We start from the raw sequence: 27,909 nt of genomic DNA, 5'->3' as shown, positions 1-27,909 counted from the left end.
ATTACACAATATTGTCAAGACTTGGTTGGAATATGAAAACATAAATAACTCAAGAATAGAGATAATCTCCCCCTATGTCAAATGAATTGAAAAAGACGAAGAGATTTTCACATGATTTACAGTATTACAAGAGATAGGTTGCCAGGCAATGAAACATACGCCCACAGCAGTTCACAAGGCAACAATCTTTAGACAGCAAAGTATTTCAGAAATGAAATAGGGGTCTTCGTTTCACTAATTCATATAATGTACATGAACTTCATATAGATCAATTAATGGCTTTGTAATTAGAGCGTTCACAATATTATAGCAGTACTTGACAGGAATTGTTCAAAGTCAATAAACTTCTTCCTCTTACAAATGTAAACAACATAGAATTTTTCAAAAATCGGTAATAAATGTAGTCTATATAGTGCCCACATGGACAAATGGAACGACCAAAAGACGGGCACGACCACAATATACTACCACATTTTCATACGGGCGCATAAAAACAAAATGCTATTAAAAAGGAGAGGTGCAGAACCCACCACCTTTCTGTATCCGCACCTGCAATGTAATAATATAGAGTATTTTATAGAATGTTGTGTCGTCATAAAAGTTTAGAACCAATTTACTAAATGACTGGTTAACATACACAAATCAAGTACGCACAGAAACAATTCAATAGTTTGCTTTGAAGTATTCCAATAAATCTGTCTCGTGTACAGATAACCCTTTTGAAGTACCAATTACCTTAAAACAAGCGAAGACTTATTTGTGCCGTTAACTTTATCGTGTTTCTCACACAAACATAATTCGATATAGATCAAGACAATTTACTCGACAAATATTAAAGTGCAATTGAGATGGTAAAGTATGCGAAAACAAACTGAGATATGCTATCAGTTGCGTTGTTTATTTGCTAACAATATTTATTTCGTAAATATTTACATAATATAAAGAACATGGATCGGAAAATAAGCCGGGATATACATTTATCCCTCGTTTGAAAGTATTACATGGTTTAAAATTATAATCATTTATTATGTAAAGGTTTAAATTAGATATAAAAAGGGTGCAATTAATCAAAGAGTTATTATGATAATGATGATTTACATAATTATAAATGTACAGAAGGTAATATGAATAGCGACAAGATAATCTGATGACGATGATAGTAGTGGAAGGTATGTGGATCTAAGGTTATGGATAGAGGGGAGATAAAGTCAAATATCTAAAACAGAAAAATGAAATGCATTTGAAGTGATGACAAGGTAAATGTCGTAGCGTGATGAGTGATATCATTAGTATAGACCATCATCAAGATGCTGTCAGGAACACCCGCAGGACACAGCATGAAGCATGAATACGACAAGTATCATTAATCGAGAGACGGTATATAACCTCAGTCAAGAGAACGTTGTTACATCAATACTTTACTATCAGCAAAATCAACAATCTCTACCAGCTAGAATTCACGAACAATCTCTACCAGCTAAAATTCAGGAACAACCTCTAACAGCTAATATTCTATTACCGCAGACTGTTCAGTCTCCAGACTCTGCTACATTCTACTCTGTAGGAAATAGCAATAGTAAAAAAATGAAACCTAAGTTATTACAGACGGGCAAAACTCTCATTATATCTTCTTTAAAATTCATTATAACTCAACCTATTTGGGAAATGGATCTTATCCCGAGCCATAAAACTTCTTATTTTTCAAATTCAAATTACAATTTAACAAAATCTTAATGAACCTTATTAGGAACATCTCTCTGGACCTGAAACCATACCATAAAATCCCCATAAACGTATTTCCCCAATACGAATTACTCTAATTTGTAACTCATCATTTCAGGGGAACTTTCATAATTTTTAACGGATCGTGGATACAATAGCTTCAGTCTAGGCTGCGAGTGTAGAAAAGGCACTATTGATTCTATATTCAATTCATTATGTTAATTTTAGTCCTAGCAATAAGAGGTGGTAATTTGAGCCAAATTCGAGGTGATCAGAACACAAAAGATAGTATTTATGGCCCCGGTTTAATTATTATTAAACCATTCCTAAACAGTTAGCCTCTTCTGAGTTTGTCTGTCCATATGGTCAGAAAATGGAGTGTCGTGAGTCAATATTTATTTAACGGATTAATACAGTGTAAATCAATGAGATTACTTACAAGATACGTGATATTGCTGAATGGATGTAATGGTTCAACCTATATTACACGTATGTCTAACTAAACGATGCATTATCTAAGATTTAGATTAAGAACTGGTTGTTATTGCTATAATAGTTTAAAAATAGATACTGAAAAATGAATATGTTGAAAATTTCAGTCAAATGTACTGTATTCTGAGAAAAGTTATAAAGTTTGAAGTTTTGACAAGAAATAGCCTAAATAGTCCTAGTTGTCAAGTACCGTTGCCACGATGGTAAACGTAGTACCGATTTTCAGTCCTTCAACCGGCAGTCACAGTGAGTGGTGTCCATATTAACGTTCAAGGAAGACATGACAGATATTGTCTAGTCCACTCCATATCTTAGCCACCCGATAGTCTAAAGAGTTGATTATGGGCTTGTCATGTGAATAATTGTCTAAAGAACAATGTATATATATATTGAACTCCATATACTACAGATTAACACGTGTGTACATGTTTCTATTAGTTAACGATATACTATGTAACCATAGACAATGGTAACTATAACCAATTAAAACCACAGTGTTACTATGTAAATATGTATAAATATACTATACTGTCCATCTTTATACAATGACATTATTTATGAATAGTCCCAAGACGGACGAAAAGTACTTTAAAATGTTAAAATGTTATTAAACCAGTGTTGAAATCAGTTTGTGTCAGCATACCCTTTTTTATCTTTTTCATCATTTACCGTGAAACAAAGTAGTGCAGCTTTGCGGTTGTGCAAATAATTTTGGATATATATCCAAAATTATTTGGTTTAATAACATTTTAACATTTTAAAGTACTTTTCGTCCGTCTTGGGACTATTCATAAATAATGTCATTGTATAAAGATGGACAGTATAGTATATTTATACATATTTATATATATATATATAACATGTGAAGTCAGAAAAATGACCTGTGATATGCAAAATTAGCTCTTTCTTACAGAATTCATCTTTAACTATCTTTTGGTGGAATGTAGGAAATGCAGATAGTATTGTGTAAATCTTGTACATACTTGGCTATTCCTGTACAATTATGGCCGTGTTTAAAATATGTAGTCCACTTGGTCATTCTAAACTTTGAGACCACTATCGTACGCCTTGTTATTCTAAATAGTTAGGTCGTCACTATCGTACATCTGGTCACACTGGACTCCTAAAATAGTTGAGTCGTCACTATCGTACACCTGGTTACTCCAGATTCTAAAATTTGAGAATCCGCTAAAACAAAGTTAACCCCAATCAATAAAGTAATTACTGCTTTCTTCAATTCTGTGTCTGGATTTCTTAATTGTCGTCTGACCCAACAATACACCCGAGATTTTTGGATTTTTTTTTTACCCTGGTTGATATATTGAGTTAACTGCATCTGACATGTCACAGACAATATGGAGAATCTGTACTCTTAGATCCATGGACCTGCTCTCAATTAAAACGAATTTAAAGGAAAGGATCTGATATGGAGTAAAATATAAGTATCGATTAGATTTGTGAGAAGTTTAATTTTCTACATTGGAAATTACAACCCTGTAATACACCACCACGTGTATCATTTATAAATGTTTTCTATTTTTATGGATATCATATCACCGATGAAGCTATACCGACATTCCTTAGATTTTTATGACACTTATGTTAGAACTTGACATTTCTATATAGCATTGATGACTAATAATAAAATCGTTAATTTATGAAACTGCATATATTTCAATCATGATAAATTTGTGGATGAAAGCTATAGTATCGAAATCTAAATTGGATTTTATAACATATTTCTGGGAACATTATTAAATTATTCCGTACGTATTACTGTTTTATTTGAGTCAGCAAACACTATTTTTTTCGGGATAACCAATATAAAAGATGGAAATCAAAGAATCTCGAAGACAATCTTATTAAATCAATAAGTTGCCTTTTAAGTCGCCACTATAGACTCAACAAAATGGAGATTTATTTTTTTCTCGAGACTTTGCTACTGAATGATTTCCTAATTAACACTATGCTTTGCAGCTGGGATGTTGAGTTTTAGAAGTATAAATACAGGGAGGTGGATCACTATCTAAGCTGTACATGTTGAAAAGAGCAAAAAAAAAAAAATATTACTCTCCACAAAAATCAGCATCGATGACTTTCTTTCAAAAAATGGCAATCGCGACATTTTGGGTGATCACTCAAACTTCCAAGAATATTCAATACGTTACGCTCTTCTTACCAACTTTGGTTATTGCAAGTTTTGGTCAGAGCGAAGTAGTGTTTGTTTCGCATTGTCTTCGGATGGTGTATGGGTTAGTTATGCAGTAATTAACGTTCTCCTTACCAAATTTGGTCATTTCAAGTTTGAGTTGAGCGAAGTAGCGTTTATTTCGAATTGTCTCAGGTGGTGTATGGGTTAGTTAGTATGTCTACATTTTACACGCAAATCGGGTGTTCACATTTTAGTTTAACTAGGACACATGCACAAAGTGCCAATGACACACAGTCAAGATTTTGTGATTTTTAAATTTGACCTTTGAATATTGAAACACCATGTTTATATTCACTATGGTATAACTTATTAACATACAAGTTTTTGGAATTGTCCATGTTTGTGGCTACGGTATGTTTTGATTTTATATGAACCAAAATTTAATTGGCCGCTTTGAATTAAGGGAATGAGGCCAAGATGGTCTATTGGTGTAACATTCAACACTGATTCGAAACCAACTAGACACCAACTGAATTCGTATATCTAAGGTATTCTATTATTCCATAGATCTAAATTATTATTTCATATATCTAATCTATTCTTTCATTGATCTGAACTATTCGTTCATCGATCTAATCTATTATTCCATAGATCTAATCTATTATTCCATAGATCTAAATTATTATTCCATAGATCTAAATTATTATTTCATATATCTAAGTTATTCGTTCATAGATCTGAACTATTTTGTTATCGATCTGAAGTATGCTTTCGTCGATCTAAACTATTTTTGTATAGATCTGAACTATTCATTCATATATCTACACCATTCATTCATAGATCCCATCTATTCCTTCATAGATCTATGATATTCTTTCATAGATCTAATAAAATAAACTATTCTTTCAGATCTGCTCTATTCTTCCATAGATTTGAGCTATTCTTTCAAAGATTTAAGCCATTCATTCATCGATCTGAACTATTCTTTCATAGATCTGAACTATTCTTTCATAGATCTGAACTATGCTTTCATCGATCTGAGCTATTCTTTCACGGATGTGAACTACGCTTTCATAGATCTGAACTATGATTTCATAGATCTGAACAATTCTTTTATAGATCTGAACTATTATTTCATCTGAACTATTATTTCATAGATCTAAATTCTTCTTTCATATAGCTAAACTATTATTTAATAGTGCATAATTTATAATATATAAAATTATTATTATAAATGTGATATTAATACGGGAATGTGAGGAGTTATATACTAACTCAAATGTCATTGTTATTATCTAAATATTACACTCGGTTTCATTAGTTACAGTTACATGGATTCTGTCTCTACTCCCAGGGTGAATACATGTGGCGTATCATATACACAGCAATCAAAGGGACAATATATCAATTTGTCCATAAATAATTACACCAAGTATGCATGGTCTTGTATTTATATTTTCGTATGTTGTCCCTTTAATAACACACGAAATGATATGCAACAATAACGTGGCGTGGGTGATATGTCATTCTGATATTTCCCGAAAATTAAATCACAGGCTGTTTAAATGTTATGAGTCAGAAGTCGACAGGATGCTAGAACATATTGAACCCAGAACTAAGTGTGCCAAAGTGAACGCCTATATTCTCACAATAACAATTGACAATTTCTTACTGGGTCCCACAGACGAACGGTGGTAATTTTGGATAGAACATTCTGAACGCTAAATGCAGATTTTTTTTCAATACGTACAATTAGATTCTTATATAGTTCTACTGCTATATAAGACTTTGTGTCCATCACAATGTACTGTACAGTGGGTAATTGGGTGTCTAGATGAGCTCAACTTCCCGGGTTTAGTATAAAAAGGTGCCGGCATTGAGAGGAACAATAATCCTTGTTCCGCTGAAGATCTGGTTGCTTTTGTAAAGGTAGCTAAATACTTGCCTCTTAAATGTCGGTGGAGACAAATTATGTCAGCACAAGCCTATCATTCCCTCTTTACTCATTCACTCTTTCCTTAAGTGTGAAAGGCTGCCGCATTTATCGCTCTATCAAGCAGATTACCGATCAATTGCTCCAATTTTTAATAATGAGAGATTTTCATGGTGCTCAGCTTTTATAGTTCTCGGAAGGTTGAAGACGATCTCTAGTCAATCCCAACCCAGACATTCTAACTCATTGAATCTTGTAGTTTCACAAGTCGATTTACTTGTCCAAATGCATTAATAAAACCATGTAGTCGAATATATTGGGTTTGAATGTCTTACAGATTACGTCGAATCGCGCCACCGCCTGATTAATTTTAAGCCATGGGTATCTTTGGCGCCAAATAACGCCGGATATGACGCCATGATACCACTAAAAGCCACTTGATATTGCAGACTATCTGAATGTCACAGTGTTCTGCTGATAGGAGATGTTAATAAACATTTGTGTTCAGACTTGATTAATGGTTGTAATTACAATGGTAGAAATAGTATCTGATAATATATCTCGCTGAGGGAAATCTCTCGATTCCATTTATCTTTCTGAAATGAAGTGGTTGAAAAATGAAACCACAGACTCCAGAGTCCCCCGTCATATTGACTACCGTATTATCAATTAGACGATATTTGATCTATAGAATTGGATTTTATGGCATTTACAGGATATATTTTTTTGATATCATGAAATTGTTTGTATTTTTAACGTCGTACCATTTATTATTCTAAAAGGAAGATTATCAATGGTGCCTTCCTAGATATATTTTAATGGATACAACCGGTTAATCCCGTGGGAAAGTGATATATAATATTACCCGGACATAGGCGATACGGTCTACTCTTACTTCGAATCCAAGGGTTCTTTACGTGCCTGCCAATATGTATACGCGACCTCGTTTTTCGCCTATTTCGAACGACTAGACGCATTTCCTTCTTACATTATTGACAAAGGGACACCACGCCGTAATCAAACCCGGCACTTCTAGGTTAGCGAGCAAGCATCTTACTTACCACGCGACTCCCAAATTATAAGGTTTTGGAAACAGTCAGATTGCATGGTGTTGTTAGCAACACATTCTCAACCTTACAGACGTATATCTCGAATAATCATGTTTATAAACTTTTGCCCGTCTTCATTAGCCTGGTTCGGAGCAGAACAGTAGGACGTTAAACCCCATTTCATTTCATTTATAAACTTTTGGTTATATCATTTTCGAACGGCTCGATATATAGCGATGAGACTTTTTGACAACGGAATAAACCATACCTTTACATTTTGGCGTTCGAGTTGCATATTAAAACGGGTGCCTTGTGAAATCTGGGAAATGTTCTTCCATAAAACACTAAGGCCTGTTAGACCACACCAAATTGAATTTTTGTTCTTCGAAAATAATTTCACTTCCTATTTCTTTCGAAAAACCCACAACTTATTTGAAAACCAAAAGCATTGGGTATAACTTCTCTTTTATTTCCAAATTTTAATTTTGAAATTTGAAACAAAACGTTGTTCACGAAAACTCATGTGGCTATTTATTTATCAAGCCCTAAAGGGCTAAAAGTTAAATTGGTTGTGCCTAATGCATAAAGAAAATTGGTTCTTCATCAACAACCGTCGAGTTCTTCTACAGTCACTCTTTCACACTTTCAAGTAGTCAATTAGCTGACAAAGGTATGAGAGTAATCCGATTCGCCAATCAAGTACACACCGTCCTTAATGTTTGTGACAGAAAGTCCGATCAGTAGAAGGTTTACGAAACTTTGGCTTGATAATGCATACTGTTATTGATATGTCTGACAAATAAACTCATTAGGGTTGAGAACTTAGCCTTTAGCTTCCGATAGTTTTGTCATTATTTGTCTAGTTTGGCTTCGTTTATTCCGTGCAGGGCAAAATCTTTCCATAATACTTTTAATGAAATTGATAGAAGCATCCTCTGCTCGATATATCAGGAAGCATTATTTTCTATAAGTTAAAAGTGATATATGTACGCATGGGATAAACTGTTGTGTAAGTTGTTAAATGGGATAAGCCTATAAATTTGGTACGAATGGGATAAGCCGTTATGTAAGGTGTTAAAGGGGATAAGCCTATAAATTTGGTCGATCAGTTATATCTCGACACTGGCTTTTTATATTGTAGTGAAATGATTGTAATGCCCTACTTTTCTGCACCAACGAGGATAATGAAGACGGGCCACCAATTAAAATTAATCAGCATATAAAAGCCAATTAAATCGATACTTGACCCAAGCGCTCGGGTCAAAGAGAGAGAGAGAAATGGGGTTAAACGTCCACTCGACACAAACTAGGTCATTTTTGGACTAACATATGGTTTAATTTTATTTCAATAATTCGCTTGCGCATAGGGGTCTTTAGCTGTGGGAGGAAACCGGAGGACCCGGAGAAAACCCACGAGGTTGGAGCGCTCGGGTCAATTTAAATTTACATATATCAAGAGTAATAGAAATAATATAAATTTCTACTTAAATATTACGAGGTTTTTTGGTGATATAATAACACTTTATCTAAAGAGTGTTTTAAGCATCCGGGTTTTAAAAAACTATCCATCGCATGTATCAAGAGTGTGATAAAGTTCCAAAGATACACCCACAGAAGCTAACTTGTACGAGCAACTAGGCTTGTCTCATATTTTTTTCTTTTGTCGGTAATGAAAACATTTCGAACACACTAAAATCTGATTTAGAGTTTCAGCCCATTAAATAATTATCAGAAATCATTAGAATTTGTTTGGCTTCTCGTTTTGCCTATACTACCGTTTGGTATACCAAAATGTTTAATATGACGAGTTTAGCTGTTCAAATTATCGGAATTGCGTTGAAAATATCAATAGGCGTATGTGGACGTATAAAAAGTTTGTCATTTGAGAGGTGAGAATTGGACTGGCCAGATTCATTTCAAACTATTCGGTGCCAGATAAATCAGGAATGCATTAGAGGATTGGGTCTTAGAACCATTCCGGGAATCCATAACTACCAGGTCTGCCCATTATTCATTTATTGTTTTTCGGCATTATTTGTATCCAGTCCATTGGCAATTTTTAACCGGTAGTGACCATATCCCAAGTCCACTCCTGTCAGAGTGAATGTAAGTCAGTGATTCAATAAGCCACTGCCCCCGCCATTGTCCAAATCCCCGTGTTGCCAGTCGGGCCAGTGCAGTGACCCAATAAGTCAATGAGGACTCAGACGACCTCAATGATTGACTAGCTGTAATCACTAGAAGAGAGAAACCAGATCACTAAACACGTCAAATGCTCCACGGAAATTGCGTATTTTGATTAACCGGTAGTTTGTAATAGCAGGTTTTATCGTTATATACAAGCAGCTTGTATGTATGGCTGTAGGCTGCACCTTATCATAAACTCCATTTTATCCATATTACATAATTATAAAACTGAGCACCAGAACCGTACATCACCTTTAAATAAACATGATTTAACAAGTTTCTATTGATGCCAAGCGAAAGGGATCTGTTCTGTTACCAGAAAGATCCAATATAAATTGAAAGGTTAACAACAACTTGAAGCTGGTATTTTGAAATTATTGGATATAATCAGTTTAAGAGCATTTGATATTCCATTTCACTGATTACTGTGATTCCGAAATATAGTTAGTACAGGAAGGGCACGTTTTAGTTCCTACATCACATAACTGAAAGACGTTCAACCTCCCGTCTTCATTAGCCCAGGTTAGGAGCAGAACAGTATGACGTTAAACCCCATTTCATTTCATTTCACGTTCAACCTAAAGATACATTCCCACAAAGGTATTTATATGGAAAGTAGACACCCAATCTTACTAGTTAAATACTGGATTCCCTGAAAAAAAACATAGGGTGCACACAAGACAAAAATATGAGGGTATCCCTGAAAGTCGGCTGTTCTCCTCGAGTGACGTAAGCAGCAATTCGTGTGTGTTGATCTATTGGCTAAAGTTTGTGAGAACATTCAAATAATTAAACGGCGGGAAAAGAAGTTGGCAAGGGATAATCTTCGCCCCGGTTTCACAAAATATTCTTAGAGTCAAGTTAAAAATTTACTCAACATTCTAAAAATGCATTCTCCCTCAATCAAGTAACACGATAAACAAGGCTGATAAAATATATTGGCATGTGGTAGTTTTCTTCAAATTAAAATGTTTTGATTATAATTCAGGAAATTACTTAATGGTTAATTGATTCTAACCCTAGGAAAACAAATGTTCTTTTATTTTCATTTAATATCCATACACATCTACCAAACTTAAAACTTGGTGACACCTCGGTGTTACACTATTAAGTGACTTCAGGTCGTCAACACAAATCGATGCAATGTTCTTCGGTATCCAAACAACTTGGTATTCTACAAAAATTGAAATATACTCTAAATAAAAACTCACTGGACATAATCAATAAAACATGCATAAGACCTAACCTAGAATACTCTTGCCAAAGTTGGGATTGGTGTAATGACTCCGATTGCCCCAAACTAGAAAAAATACAATTAGAAGCTGCCCACATCGTTACCCACTTAATGAAATATGCAAGCAAACAATCGTTATAGCTAGAAACATGGTCGGGAAGCTTGTTTGAAAAGAGACATCAAAGGAAACGCAATTCTCTATACGAAATTCACAATAACACGTACTTATCTAAAATCGTAAATAATTATAAACCCCCAAATACGACATACACACTAAGAAACACTCAAAACCTAAAACCACCATTCGCTAGAACCATAACATTCAAAAAAGCCTTCTTCCTCTCTACCATCAAAGACTAAAATCATCTGAACACTACAACTAAAACATCGGGAAATAAGTCAATTTTCAAACGCAATATCAAACCTAAACTCAACACAAAAACTATTTCGGAATTCTTATGCACAGGACAACGTAAATATGTGATAAGCCATACAAAACTACGCAATAACTGCAGTACACTGAAATCTGGGCCCTGTTTCACGAAATTTTAACTAAAGATAAAATCCAAATTTTAGTAGATACTTCAATTTTGATTGGCTAAGCACTAAAATCAGTCTAATATTATCCAATCAAATTACTAAAATTTGAATTTTATCTTAGTTAACATTTCGTGAAACAGACCCCAGATCTATACTGTGTTAACTTGGTTCAAAATCAAAATTGCCAATGCGGTCATACCATTGAAAATACACAGCATTATTTCCTGCACAGTCCAAATTACATGACACAACTCCACGCGATTTCGTGAACAATACGCCAAATTATATTAACATTAATATTAGTATACATTATTATGGGGTGACACAACTTAGCAATTCTAAAAATAATCGATTCATTCAAAACATACATAAATATCTTAAAGATACAAAAAGATTTTATAATGTTGTTTAATTATCACTTTTCCTTATATTCGAAATAAAAAGTAAAATTGTTTAAAACTTGATTTTGGTCAACACTTTAAAGGTGTACTTCCAATAACAATAATACCATAGATTTTTGTGAAATGTAAATGAACATTCGCCAGTTGATTTAGAGTGGCCATATCCTATGTTATTATTTGGAAATATTCCTTTAAGCTTGAAATAACATCGCAACAACAGTTCTTGCAATCTTGCCATGTAATTATTGCCATGTAAGACAAGTTGAAAATAAATAGGGTTAAAATTTCAAGATTCTTGCACTCATTGGAATAATTCTCAGATATTTATCTTATGATCATTTTTGTCCATCTTGGGATTTATTCCTCAGCACCGTATCCATTCTCTTCTTTATTTTGCAACTTTTTTTTATCTTGAATAATTTCATGTACTTTTGAAGGAAAGGATGTTTTTGTAACTTTATGTAATATTTATCAAATACTTTATGGTAATAAAATATGCTCAAACCAATTACTTAGGCTTCGATATTTATCGTAAATGGACAGCGACTAACGACAAATACAAACTAAAACTGGATTCTCCTTCAATCAAGTCATATGATAAACTAGGATGATAAAACTTGAATCTAGCGGCATGGAAGGGTGGGGGGTTTTCAAATAGGTTAAAATGTTTTGAGAGGGATTTCATACATAAATAAGTGTGAATATGTTTAGGTCGAAATATATGATCAAATCACACAGTATTTACTCGTGAAGGCCTCTTTAAAGAAAGTATAACTGCACTATGGAAAGAATACTTCAGTATACATATTTGATAAAAACATAAGTTTTATTATGGTTGACCTAGGGTTAGACTTAACGAATAATAACCGAAAGAAAGAATAGTTTTTAATACATATTTGATAACAAACAAATATAAATTTTATTATGTAAAATATAGTGGAGAACCATTAGGGAATAATTGGTAATCGACACGTGTTAACTGTTTGAAAAAGAGTGATAAATAGTGTTCTTTGTGTTATTATTTTAAAACCCATAAACAGACTAAGCGTTGTGCAACAATGTGTTTTATAACATAGATTTAAAGTAATAAAATATCATAAGTGTTATATATATCCCGGTCGTTCGCTTTTTTAAAAAAAATGTATCTTACATGCATTTCCTTTTTGATAATGCTATAATCCAGAATCTTAAGTCTTTACTGGGTATGAATTTACCGTTATCATAGTTGATGAGCTTGTTCTAATAGGAAAAAGACATTATGAGGCTATTAAACATAACGTGGTTATATTGATAAAGAGCATTACTTTTATCACGTCAATGCCACTCAGTATTAATGAAACGCCATGCCGTCCTAATATAATATGCTTTTATGTCCAGAGTTATATGAAGACGGTCAATAATACAGTCGCTTTGTTACACAAACAAAGCCGGGCGGAATAAGCTTTTAATAAGCACCATAAGACATCTATATCAACCTTTAGATTATCATTTCACTTACAGTTCTGAGGTTTGTTTGGAACTCTCATTCCTGTAAATAACAAAGCCCCCCATGGTTGCCTTAACTAGGAGGAATCGTTAATAGATGCAACGTGTTCAGATATTATCCAGGACAGATTCGGACATGGTACTTATCTTCTATACTAATATTTGAGAATGTCGTTTGTTTATTTGTCTGTCTGTTCAGGGTTGGCGGCTACAATAGGGCTGTCCCGAGGTTGAAATTTGGTGTATAGAGGTAGCTCGGACCGGGGAGTAAAAGGCCTGGTGGCGATGGACTACCACTTCCGGTTTCGGAGTTCTGCTCTTTCCGGTTCATGGCTATACCCGTGCTACACCGGGTCAACTACGAGGTCTAGTGTAAATCTGGAGAATAATATAAGATTGGAATAAAAAAATCTACGTGGATTTATGCAACTTCTCTTTTAAGGAGTCCACAAAGCTATCTAGCTGGTACTGTTGCATCCATATTGTTTATAAGACAAAAGTGGATGGCAGTGCACATTCCAGGAAAAAAAACCATGACTTAATTTCATATGTCATCGTCCACTTTGGTCTAAAGAGTTAATTATGGGAATAAATGTGTAATTAATAATTTATATAAAATTTGAAGCCGAAAGAAAGACCTGCAAAAGGCAAATTTAACTCCTAATTAAAGTAGCTAAGTCTCTAACTCAATATTATCCAAAGTATTCGACATTGAAAACACAAATTATTTGTCAATTTAAATCAACATTGATGTTGTGATCTTACCGGGAAAAGATGGGCTTCTGATATCCAACATGTAAGACGAAATAAACATTTTACTATTGGTACACGAATCGTGTACCATAATGCCTTTCAGTGCCATTTGTAACAAGGACTCGAAAAACGAGACTAGACGTATCCCACAAGTCATGTCAAACGGTGATTCGTATTCTTTTCTGGAGAGCATGCACGATAAATTCTATCGGTGTAGACTGAAATAACCAGACGCTAGATGTTGCCATTCGATTGAGACTTCTGACGTATTTTGCCAAACATAACTATTTTGAAATTAGCGTAAGAACGGAAACGATTGAATGTAAATCAGTTCATTTACATTCATATTACGTTATTATATGCGTTGCGACCTATTTGTGTCAATTTCTAGGTCCAGAATATTAGAGACTTAGCTCCTTTAATGCATCATTAAATAGAGCCTCACTAGAGAAATAAACAGTAATTACATTCCATAGAATTGTGCATGTCCAGTTCAATTACTCCAGTTCAATTACTATATGCCATTGAAACTAATTGCTGCTTTGGAAGGGTGGCTAAGTGGGTAAGACGCTGGCTCGCTAGTCTGGAGGTCGCGTGTTTGATCCCAGCATTGGCCGAGAATGTTCATCGGGGTTCTGCGACGTGGTTTCCCCTTATCAGTGGTGTAGGGCGGAGGACCTGACAAGAACAGCTATCTAGTCGATCGGGTGGGACGAAAACCGAGGCCCTGTGTACATTGGTTATGCACGTAAAAGATCCCTTGGCAGGTGGAATTCGATATTAGAGTAGGTCATAGCGCGACGCTGTCGGGGCAAAATTTCCCCCATAGCACACTATATGGCGTATTAGCTCAGTCGGACGTTAAACCCCATTTCATTTCACTTTGAAAGATTACTTTGTGATCTAGGGATACTTTAGTTTATGATATTATAAACGAAATAATATTTTTAAGGCCAATGAACAGTTAGGCCTATAGCTCTTGCATTGTTTATGTTTAGTGGGGTTGGATGGTCGAATGGTTAGCACGTGCGTGCTGTATCATAAAGCCTGTCATTGAGTCAACGGGCGTGGTTTCGAATCCCCGGTTGTACGTGACAAGGAGTAGGGTTGCCTGTCCAACCTCGTGGGTTTTCTCCGGGTTCTCCGGTTTCCTCCCACTGCTAAAGACCCCTACGCGCAAGCGAATTATTGAAATAAAATTAAACCATATGTTAGTCCCGAAATGACCTAGTTTGTTTCGAGTGGACGTTAAACCCCATTTCTCTCTCCCCCTGTTTATATTTACGTTGCCACCTACTGTGAAAATTAACCTGAACTACTTGTTATTGGATATCTCGTTTACTGTTAGATAAACTGTATACATTAAATAGAACAAAACTAACAAACATTTTTAAACATGTTTTGGAAGGTCAAATTCATATGATCACATAACAACTGTTTGTACACATAATAATTTATTTTCATGAGTCCCTATAAGTGACATTAATGGTTAAAGTTATAAATTATTTAATAAGTAGTTTAAAATACCTCAGTCGACACTAACAATAAAAAGGTCATTACATCTTATATAAAAGAATAGTCACCATAAATATAGCCATCTGTTGTCTCATATGACAGCAGGTGAGGTTGCTTCTATTTCAAGTATCAACACAAATCAATATACAAGTATAGAATTATATATCGATGGATGAATTAAGCAAATCAATATACAGGTATAGAATTATATATCGATGGATAAATTAACCAAATCAATATACAGGTATGGAATTATATATCGATGGTTAAATTAACAATAGCTGATAGAGAAAATCCAGCGGACGATTTGATTGACAACATAACCCATATTCTATCAGGTGAATGGGAGAGAGAAATGGGGTTTAAACGTTGATTCGACACGAACTAACATATTGTTCAATTTTATTTCAATAATTCGCTTGCGGGTATGTTGGTACAGTCAACAACAAAGGACCACAAAGTATAGATAGCTATATGAATTCTTCAAATGAAAAGTGGTAGCCAACAGAGTCACACGCCCAGAAGCAGCGTCACAATCCAGAAGCAGCAGCGTCGCAACCAGAGGTAGGAACGTCAAAACTAAAAGGAAGCAGCATCTTATGAAGCGAGGTGTAAAAGCTATTTCTCAAATACTGATATCACTCTTGTTTATGCTAGGTTCCCACCGTCGTGCGATGCGTTACGATAGGTTGTCCATGTTGAGTCAATGGTCTGCACATACGTTCGGATACGTTTCGGTACGATTAACACGATTGCTACGACTGACCTCAATATATGATAAGACCTGATAGTATCACCACGATTACTCTACGATTAAAAGCACGATTTCAATCGTAGCACAAATCGTGTTAGTGGGGAAACTAGCATTTAGTCTCGGTCACCCAGAACCTCCTAGTTTTCAACATACGGAGGGTCTGGGACCGTTGTCAATATCTGACGAAACCTTCCTTTGCCCATGCGTAACCAGGAGGGGTTTTTTTTTGTATGTGGTTGATTATCCAGTAATTTTCGCCAAGTCAAATAAGAGTTGCGCCCCTTTCCGCAATAAATACCACAATTCTTGCTTTATAATAAACAAATCTAATTTTTAAAAAAACAACAACATTGATATGGCCTATGAAAAGAGAAATTTTACAATAAAAAAAGTTAAGGGTGGTGGATATTGAACTGGCAATGCAAGCAAATGAATTTCATGGGCGTCATCTTGTTTTAGGACTAGTTACCTCCCTTAGACTTTGTTTATGATAATGTGAAAGACCGGATAATCTAGACAATGACCTATTATTCTCAAATGTTGACAACGCATCCAGACGAATATTCATATAATATTTTTCTGGATGAGAGAGACTACATAGCTTTAGACGTCATTAAATTATGTCAAGAAGAAAATGGCGTCGTCTCGAATAGATAACTCTGATTAATTATTAAGATTTTAATATAGTAATAAAACTACGCAACACGCTCTAGCTATTGTACATTTAAATAGCTAACTAAATGTCAGTAAATGTCACGATTATAAACGTGATAATAAAATAATAAATAAATTAAAATATGTCCCACCTAATTACCTACAGAACAAAACATTGGTTCAGAAATTTAACAAGGAAACCTTATATTAAAACAGAATAAAGGCTAGTCTACATCAAAGAGAATTTGTTCCCTACAAGCAGATATCTTGTTCATGACATACTCAGTGCGCACCATACCCATTAAATTCACGTCGGAGACACACCAATTTCTTATGAGCGATACACAAAACGCAATGGTTAATTTATACAAAATTAACACAATTGTGTCAATAGTCTCCAACAACGCCTAAACAAACGATCTCAGTTATTGAAGTGGGCTTTTGGAAACATAGACTCCACGTGACAGTTCTACTTCTTGACAGGCGATGGTTTTTTTGATCAAATATTGTATATATATATATATACATTGCTCAATGTTACCTCATTTTTAGAGAGGTCACATTTGCAGTGGGTGTGGTAATTAAGTGATATTTTAGAATGACGAATGGGCAGTAGTTTCGGTACAGAATACAGAACACATGTTGAATTACGATTTGTAATTCAAGTGGTGGAGACAGTATTATAGTTACTAGTTTTGTCCATTTCAAGTCTTTGGTACCTACAAATGATTCCATCTGTAAAGTGTATGCAATATCGGAAAACGCGGTGGCTAAGTGTGTAAGACGTTGCTTACCTAGAGGTCCCGTGTTCGATATGCTGGCCGAGAAAGTTCACCTGGGTTCCCCTTGTCAGTGGTGCAGGACAGAGGGCCTGACAAAAGAGCCCTTGGCAGTTGGAATTCGAAATAAGATTAGGCCATAGCGCCGCTTTCCGGGCAAAATGTCCCCCATAGCCCACGGTATGGCCTATGCCTGTTTCCATTAGCCCAGTCGGGGGATAACAGCGGGGCGTTAAACCCCATTTCATTTCATTTCACTACCGTGGTTATGTGATGAGTCCCACGTCTTTGCAAGACCAAAAACGCCGAGAAGAAATAATAAACACCATTTAGTCTCAAAATGGCGTCTATTCCGCCTACAAGCAAGAAACAATTTAAGCCAGTTCACTTTGTTCATTTCAATTGTAGTGAGTAAAGGTTGTTCTGACTTGGTCTTAATTAAAATGGTTTTAGTCTGGAAATATAAATGATCAAGTTTATATGTAGTGAGATGAAAATTGCGGTTAATTGGCTGTAACTGATGTAAGTTGCCAGTAACAGCCCAGACAATCTTAACTACGACAATAGCTTGTAGTATCATCATCCATCGACTACATTACAGAGTATTTTTGCGCGGTTTCAACTTTTCACATTGACGTATTCTCATTGCTGTAAGTATTTAATAGATATATTTGACAAATTACAACGGATTATCACAACCGGAATGTTACAGCAATTCAAAGATGAGTAGGCACCCCACCCCCGCCCCGATCAAACACCCACGTATCAACAGAAATACAAATTACCATATACCTCACTCTCACTAGGACCTAAGTAAGTCCTTAAATCACATGTCATTCATCATGAAGTTTACAACCCTTATACACATTTCAGTTTGCCAGGTAGCTTGGTTTCTTGATATAAGTATTAACGGGCGTCGTGCACAAGACACAGCATGCTTGCTCTTTATATAGAACACCTGATAATACTACTTATGTAATTGGGAAGTTCATATACACATCATTATTAGTTTAGTTTTAGCCCTCTTCCGTGGTTCGAGAGTGGTGGGTTATAGGCTTAATATTCTCGGTCTTTATCTACCAATAAACACGTCCGTGGTAATGTACCTTTAAATATTTACTGTACTGATTAAATGTAACACAATGACGTATTAGTTTTAGTAAAATGGATTACATATATAGGTCTACATAAATACTAAATATATGTCACATCTGCATGTCATAAAAATACTATATTTACCATGAAACCGGATCTCCTGTATAAAAAATTTCAAAAATATATAATATTATGTCAATGGGGCATAAATAGGAAAATTTGTGTTGAATATAACTTTAAATTACCATTTTGATATGAATACCACATGTTGCGTCTATTAGCTGAAATATTAGCACTAGGCAGAGTATGCGTATTCTTTCTTTTCTTGAGTAGTTGACATAGCTAAAAATGGACAGTATGCTTTTGTAAATAATAAAGTATTTGGTGATGCCATGATAATGTTTACTCAGACCATGTCACTCAAGATCAAAACGAAATACATTTTGTGCCAAAGACTATTTTGAACAATTTTAAATACCAGAATCTTTTAGGATTATACTGCTTTAAGATTAGTCATGTACGTTCTATATACAGATTTGAAACACCAGAATCGTTAAGGATAATACTGCTTTAAGATTAGCCATGTACGTTCTACATAAAGCCACTCCACTTATCACCTAAATCTTCACAATAATTTACTTCCGAAAAATATTTATGTTCGCAGCTGTAGGGTGCCATTTCTAATTCTAAACATAGAAACGTGGGTTATCACATATGTAAAATATCATTACTTAAACAATGGCTTTTATATAAAAATGACGTAAACAAGTTTCCTGTAACGACTTTGTTACCAACTCAATCAGTAGAATTCAGGCTCTACTATAGCGTCTGGACATGAGTATATAAAGATTATTATAACGATAAAAATAAACGAGGCTTCCCGAATGATACCCAATCTCAGAGGAAACACCTGGCACTGAAGGGTTGTCTATGTGTTTTATCCAGTTCTGAATGAATACGATATCCGAAGCTCTGTTTAAGAAACTAACCGAGTCAGACATGGGTCACATACTTCTTACTAAACTTTATTGACCAGACAATGTAATTTCTTTAAAAGTTTAAGGTGCCATTATGCAAATAGTTCGATATAATTTCTCATTTTTGTACGGACGTTACAAACTCCTGAAAGCTCTCGTCATCACCAATGAAACCCTTATAATTGCAAAAAATAAATGTATGTGTCAAATATGAGAATCTAATTCGTCAAAAACGACCACGAATGCATTATGATTTTAAAATTTGCTTTTTAATTCACGGTATTGTAGGAAGACATTCGATGTTCCGAAATGATAATTCGCGTGCAAAAAGATGGACAGTTTGAGCTACCGGTATATGTATTATTCTTATACAACAGTATAAAATGTTACGGAAACACCCAATAGTGGGGAGATTGGCACTGCATTTTCTGACTGTGGGAACCTAGCATTTATAAGGAATGGTGCGAGGTGGCGACACTGTATGTGTATGTTGTGTTTTTCGTGGTCCCTGCAAGCACCAATAGCTCTGCCACTGGGTACACCATACCATAATATTTACGGAACAGATAATGCTATTTTGAATTGGTAAAAATGGGTTTAAATTTAGACGCAAAAATGTAAAAATTATTTGATACGACTACATGCGGCCTGTAGACATGTCCTGTCCTTGCACAAATATAGCGTGATGGGACAACACCGTCGATACATGAAAGCTGGCCAGTTTTATTTGTAACAAATATGCTGTGTGACCGTCACTTTCAGTATTTTAAAAGAAAACTGTTTTATTATTATGTTAAAGTTACAATTTCATATTTTCTAAGAGAAAGTCAAAACATAATTATTTCTATGTCTTTTGCTCAATACGTTGTCAACTCGCTATTATACGATCATAGGTGTCATTCTCACAGTTAAAACTCATTTACACCGGAAATAATAACATAATTATCTCCCAATTACCTCCCTTGTTTTCTATTCTCCACCATGGAGTAGCTATCCTCAAACGTTTGAATTTGAAGAGGAAAATGATATTATTGCCAATTTCTCAACTGGCAATAGTGAATTATAGGATTAATAGGATTATTCTTTAACAGGGTAGGACTGTTTATAGATACAATCTATTTTAAGGCTTTATTTTAATAAATTTTTAAAATATAACGTAAAAATATGAAATTGCAACTTTAAGACATTAACCTCATGTATTAATACAGGTGTATTTCAGTAGATATTTAAAGCTCATAAACCCGTGGTAACATTTGTTCACAATGCTCTAATGGGTATTCGCTGGTTCTCAATCAATATATGCGCAGATTTTTATTTCATTTCTTTAAAGACTTTAATAGCCTATCCACCTGACGCCGAATAGTTTATTAATATGATACAAATCGTAGACAGCTGTAACATGATTGTCTGTGATATAACCCTAGGTGGAAGCAGGCATTAACCCCTGGCTAATCGTAGAACACGATTTCAAGATTCAAAACAGTGGATGTTTTGAATGCATGAGGTGTCAATAGAACTTGCGTTCGGCGACTACAGCAAGACCCTGTTGTCTATCTTCGTAGATAGGTTCCCAAAAATATTATGGTATAATACACTCGACAAAATTACAAACTTTGGTATAAGATAATTATACATTTTAGTAGATATGGCAATCCGTACATACAAACTTATTTTGATGACGGGTCGTATAGTCCGATTATCGGGTATACATATCATATTACAATAAGATGGTCAATTTGCAATATCTACCACTTGTGAGTTGTCTGGGGTAATAACTATTTTTTGGTACCTTTGCATTTAGTAACTCGGCAGATGACTATGTTGGTGACTATTGTTCCTATGTTTGCTCTTTCTGCAAAACAACATACTAGTTCTCAGTTACCCGGGAAATTAGCATATCTTGCAATTTGTGTTACATATTATTTGCGATATAAAGGTTTTATCCAGGACTGTTTAAGTGCATAGTGATTATCACCAGATTACCGTAAGATAAGAGAAAGGTTAATCTACTAGGAAAATAATCACAGGGTTTTTTTTATTTTTGTATGATAAAACAAAAACGCAAAAAGCCACATGCTCCCATGGAAGAAATAGGAAGAGACATTGGTATTATCTATTAATACTATGTGTGTGTAAATTACAAAATAATTAACATTGTCTGATTATTAAGAAGTAATCGGGAATTCGCAAAATTTTTACCAAATAATATTTATGCAATCAAGTTACAATCAATCAATTTTAAATATTAATCTCAGTATTTTGCTTTTAGAAAGGTCAAGACTATATAGACATTTAGAAACCAACTGCTAAATATGGCAATATACAGCTGATGTCATTATTCAACAAAAACATTAAGACGGCGGAATTCGTAAATTAAAATTATGTATCGCACAAACGATTTATCAGGATTTAGCATATTTTGTTTTGGTAATCAAATTGATCAATTCTAATTTGTTTGTAGATTACAATGTTATATGTCTTTCCGCTGGATTGTCTTTTGGGTTTCTGTTTGTTTATGTGTGGTGTGGTTCTCCAGCGCTTACTATTATAATATGACCATTTAAAGTTTACATTGATTTTCATTGATTTCATACTACCATTTGTATAATTATGTTCTATATAAATATATAGTAATTATAATTCTGATATTTGTACAAGATAGCCCATTACTCATGATGGATTTGTTTATTCTCACGTGTGCTTAATTACAAAATAACATTCTTTACATTAAAATAGTACACATTTTAGACCTCCAAGACATGATTATTCGAACGATCTGTCTTTGTGTGCCTTTAACAGATTTCTAAAAAAGAAAAATACTTCTAATAACTTCTGTTTTCTTGATGTATAAATATGGATTCGTGTATGATATACTTTAATCGTAATTGGTTGGAATGGACATGTATGTTCGATTTTTTCCTCGGACATTTACCTGCCAAGGACAATATTCTCTTTAAACTAATCTGTTAATCAATATCGTTCAGGTTCATTGATTATATCTAATTTTTTTGTCACCCTCGTATGTTATCGAATCGCATTTCATCGTAAGCAATTATTAAAGAGTGTAAAATAAACAGCCCGATGTTAATCGGTTAATTTACAGGTGACACAAAATACTTAACAACATTTTAAATAGACCACCAATTTCAACCTATTTTATCAAGAGTACTAAAAGTCACAGCCAAAGACCCTAGAATTGCTCAATGAGTAGGAAGGAGAGCACCTAAAATTACTCAAATTTGTAACACGTTCTATAATATACGTAGGAGGGAGCGAACCTAAAATTACTCAAATTTGTAACATGTTCTGTAATGGGTAAGAGGAAAGAAACGTAAAATTACTCAAATTTGTTCTATATATAATGAGTAGGAGCGACTGGTGGTGTATGTGTGTGTGTTGAGGTTGGGGTGGGGGCGGGGGGGGGGGGGTAGTGGTGTGGCTTGGTGGTCTAACGCATACGCTTTAGATCATAAGATGTCATCAATTCAAGTATCGTGGTTTTATTCTCAGGCTTGTACGCGATAAGGTCGTCTGCCTACCCCTGGGTTATCTGGTGTTCTCCTAGATTAGGGATCTCATCATCAGAATATCTCGACGTTTTTAGCGACCATCTCTTAGATAGTTTTCTGCGCGCAAACGAAACAGTCTGGGAGAGCCACGGTGGTTAAGTGAGTAAGACTCTGGCTCGCTAGCCTGGAGGTCGCCGGTTCGATCCCGGTGTTGGCCGAGAAAGATCATCGGAATATTCCACCGTGGTTTCCCCTTGTCAGTGATGCAGGACAGGGGGACAGGCAAGCAACAACGTATTGCCGTTCGATTGGGACGAAAAACCGATGTCCCATGTACATATTGGCGTACACGTAAAAGATCCCTTGGTAGTTGGAATTCGATATTTTCCTCGTAGCACACTGTATGGCGTATGCCCATCTCCCATTCGGAGCAGAACAGTTGAATTAAAGCCAACATCTTCCTTCTTGCATGATAATAATAATATATAACATTACAATGTAATCGAACGTGACTTAACGATGTAAGATTTAGATACAGAACTGGTCTTTCTTGGTATAATAGTTCAAAAAAAAATAATGCAAAATGAATATATTGAAAATTTCATTCAAATTAGTTGATTCTGGGCGAAAGTATCACTATTTGTAGTTTTAACAAGATGTGTACATTGATTGTTTATTATCGGAATCACGATACTGGTTATTAGAGACTCAGCCTCGCTTCTCCATCACTTAATGGCAAACCGTTCTAATCTACTTAAAATCAGAGCCATCCGATGACTAACAGAGATGATTATGGTCTTGTCATGTTAAAAAAATGTCTAATTTAAAATTTATATAATGAAAGTCCTGCAATAGGCATAATGCATCTTTAATCATTTAGTATTAATAGAAACGTTGGTGGAAAATGCATCCTCCAAGACACAGACACTGCATATCATGTTGATTTGTCCAGAGAGGAATATGTGATAGTGTAAATAGCTACAATCTGTACCCTACACGGGAGTCGGGCAATGGGTGGTCTACGTTGGCCTTTTTGGTCTGCTGTCTTGAAGAAAAAGGTTGTTTTTTTCTGCCTGGATAGTTAAAGGATATGAGATACCTGATGTTATTTTATATATTTGTTTACAGTTTAAATATGTCTTACGCTGGGGTGGAGTGCGGCTAACGCTAGGGTCATCCCGGGCTGTACAAACCTTGGGTACGCCACGGTTTACAGCTAATATATCTCTTTATTACTTAGCGTGCATAGACCTCTTAGCCACCGAGAAACTTGCTTGGGGTCAATATAACCATTGAAAACATTATCGGAGTTTGTTACTTAATCGATAAAAATATTCCTTGTTATAATTTAGAAATACAATTATCAAATTACTTCCTGTTCAAACAGGTTATCAATATTCGTGAAACATCTGGAATCGTTTCTATACCTAATTTGATGCATTCTGTCCTTATAAAATGAAATACAAATTTTACAATCGATTATGTAATTTGTTATTGAATTATGTATAGAGCTTTGGAATCGGTAACGATTCAAGTATGTATTTGAAATTGACGCCAAGCTGCCGTTGATTTCGTAAATATCAAGTATATTTTAAAGTGGTGCTAATGTTTCAAAATGCTACAAATAAATGAAAACAAGCACACACAAAAGAAAAGGCGCAACGACCTACTCTTATATCGAATTTCATCTGTCAGGGATCTTTTACGTGCACGCTAATGTGTACACAGGACCTCGGTTTTTCGTCCTATCCGAACGATTATACGCCGTCCCTTGCCAGACCCCCTGCCCTGCACCACTGACTCTATGGGAATCACGCCGGGAAATCCCGATGAGCTTTCTCGGCCAGTGCCGGGATCGAACACGGGATCTCCAAGTTAGCGATCCAACGTCTTACTCACTGAGCCACAGCGGCTCCCACACAAAAAATAGACTAATGGAGTATGTATTTATAATCTTATGACAATAAGTAATTATTGTAATAATCAATAACATTACTTACTAATCATATCGATCAATTACAGACTTTATAAAATCTATACTTTCTTTTGTTACGACGTTTACCGTTATATTTATTTAAGTTATAAAATTGATTCTGTCTATTTACAGACTCTGAATTCAATTGTCACGAAGAGAAACATTTTTGAATAATTACACTACATGTATAAAAGCTGTAACATTTAAATGTTTTTAAGTAGAGCTCTATCAAATTAGCTAAGTCTAACTTATTAATAATACACTTAAAATTCAGAATCAGGCGACAGTAATCCTGCGGTCTGATTTAGAATTATTGTTTTTCGAAGACGAGCATAATATCAGAAACAAACCAGGTTAAAATCTTTCGCCTTCGATTAAAATCCCATCAAAATACAATAATCACTAATCAGTCATATATCTGTGCTCTGAACTCATAAACGTGTTTCAACAAAAACCTAGCGAAATTAATGACCTAAGTACTTTATTTATTATATTAAGTACCTTGTAGCATTAATGCTTTCCCGTGAGGTGGTATTAGGCTTAGTAATGCTTTGTTGATCAAATGATATTCAATGACCCAGCAATGTTATGGTTAGTGCATGTCTAAAGATTATAGATGAGTTAATATTGAAATAATATTATTATTAGTAATGAAACATACCTTGAATTCCAGGTATATCTCAATTCCACAATTCCAAAATCCACAGACAGAAAAATGTCCACAATGATATTCAAGAATCGGCTAATATAATCCTAGTATATAAAATTAGTTCATTCATTCATTCACACAGTCAGGTTATATAGTTCGGCTGTGTTACACTTTTGCTGGCTTCGATCAACTACACCAAGAACAGGACCGGGCAAATTGTTCGCTTATCACAACTATAAATCAAGCGGGTAGATTGGGGAGAGAATCGAGTTAAATCTAGTAGAAAGTCTGGTGGTTCCACTGATGAAAACAATCGAACGCTATTTTCATTTAACTCGGCAATTAAAACTGGACGACTGCCGCGTACAGCTAGCGAGCAGAAACTGAAACGAGTATTAACTAGCTTCTCTATCTTAAAGCAGTCATGCTGAATGTTTTGAAGGGGGATTTGTTCACAGTAACTGATGGCCTGCAGGCAAACGACAGCCAGAAATGGATGAGAGAAGACATTTAATATACCCATATATATCTATGTTACGAATGTTTTGTTAGTCATGTAGGTGTTTATTGTTTTTTAATTACATGAATATTCAATTAATTCGACGAGAACACTTGTACCGATTAGGTACCAACGCCTTTAGAGGTTAAAAAATATGAAATTATGAAATGGCGTTTAGAGAGAGAGAGAGAGAGAGATGGGGTTTAACGTCCACTCGACACAAACTAGGTCATTTCGGGACTAACACCTGGTTCAATTTTATTTCAATATTTCGCTTGCGCATAGGGGTCTTTAGCAGTGGGAGGAAACCGGAGGACCCGGAGAAAACCCACGAGGTTGGACAGGCGACCCTACTCCTTGTCACGTACAACCGGGGATTCGAAACCACACCAGTCGACTCAATGACAGACTTTATGATACAGCGCGCGCACGCTAACCATTCAGCCATCCAACCCCCTTGAAATGGCGTTTAAGGTCCTACTTTTCTGCAATTAAGATCAGCATACCCTATGCACTGTGCTATGAGAGGAACGTTGCCTCGACAGTGGCGTCTCCGCCCACTCGTCATTGAATTCTAACTGTAAGGGCAGGTGCGTGTCCAGGAGTGTGGGGGTTCGTACTCATGCGGAGCCTATAAAGGCTAGACCCAGGAGAGAGCCTATACATTTAAAAGAATAGGTATCATTCAGAAATGGCCTCAGATGCAAGGGAATCGACATTAAACTTTCAAAATTTTCTGGGGAAGAAGCCCATACATACCCCGCGGTCAGTCACACAGGATAAGGGAACCGCCCCCATCCCCCGATAATTTCTTTGTATTTACCCCTGAAGGGGTTCTTTCGCGTCCACGCCATGCATATGGGTTACTAACACCCTGCGTGTGCTGAAATTTGTTGACTGGCGTATAAGTTCGTTACAAAATAGCTCGGGTACACCTCTAATTCGCAGTAGGAACTAGACCCAGAACGCCACTTTACAACAGTGTGTTCAGACTATGATGTATCAAAAATGGACCCCCCCCTCCCCACACACACCCGATTTCCCCCTCCCTACCTCACAAAATGGGTTAAATCTATTTGTTAAGGCCAGCTCAATATTTATCAAGGTCGCTGAGATGTAAAGAAGGTTAGGACAGTGATTGTTGGTGAGATTGTAGAGTAGGTTTAAGAATCTGGGGGAGAGGTAACCGTTGGGTCTACACATAAACAGTGTTCTTTGTGATCTCTGTTCTCATCCCTTACCCAAACCACGCCTTATGAAACTGCTCCAAGTTAAGGTAAAATGACACTATTTTCTCCGGGGCATGCCTCTACCACCAAACCATCTCTGGAAGTAAATCTAATAGCACCAAAATTATAAATTTACTCGGCCTTTGTTGTTCTTACAAGTAACTGTTAATCAGTCCCCGTTCTGATACAAGATAATAATGTTCCAACAATGATGGGTGGCGAAAAAATCAAGAAAGACTTCGATGTGAAGAGTATTTACATCAATTGTGGGCGGACAGATGGGCGGACAGAAAAGGTTGACAGCAGATAAAGTCTCAAATTGACAT

General features: G+C 35.4%; 1 protein-coding gene across 1 annotated transcript in view; it reads right to left on the bottom strand.

Moving 5' to 3' along the window:
* LOC126819468 (cAMP-dependent protein kinase catalytic subunit beta) overlaps positions 1-26,218 on the bottom strand; it is a 161,324-nt gene extending 135,106 nt beyond the window's left edge. Inside the window, exon 1 of the mRNA XM_050547501.2 lies at positions 25,868-26,218. The gene's annotated coding sequence lies outside the window, so the exon portion shown is untranslated. The remainder of the gene's footprint in view (positions 1-25,867) is intronic.
* Positions 26,219-27,909: the final 1,691 nt, after the last annotated feature.

Source organism: Patella vulgata, chromosome 4, assembly GCF_932274485.2.
Source record: "Patella vulgata chromosome 4, xgPatVulg1.2, whole genome shotgun sequence".
NCBI lineage: Eukaryota > Metazoa > Mollusca > Gastropoda > Patellidae > Patella > Patella vulgata.
This window is presented reverse-complemented; position numbering and strand designations above follow the sequence as displayed.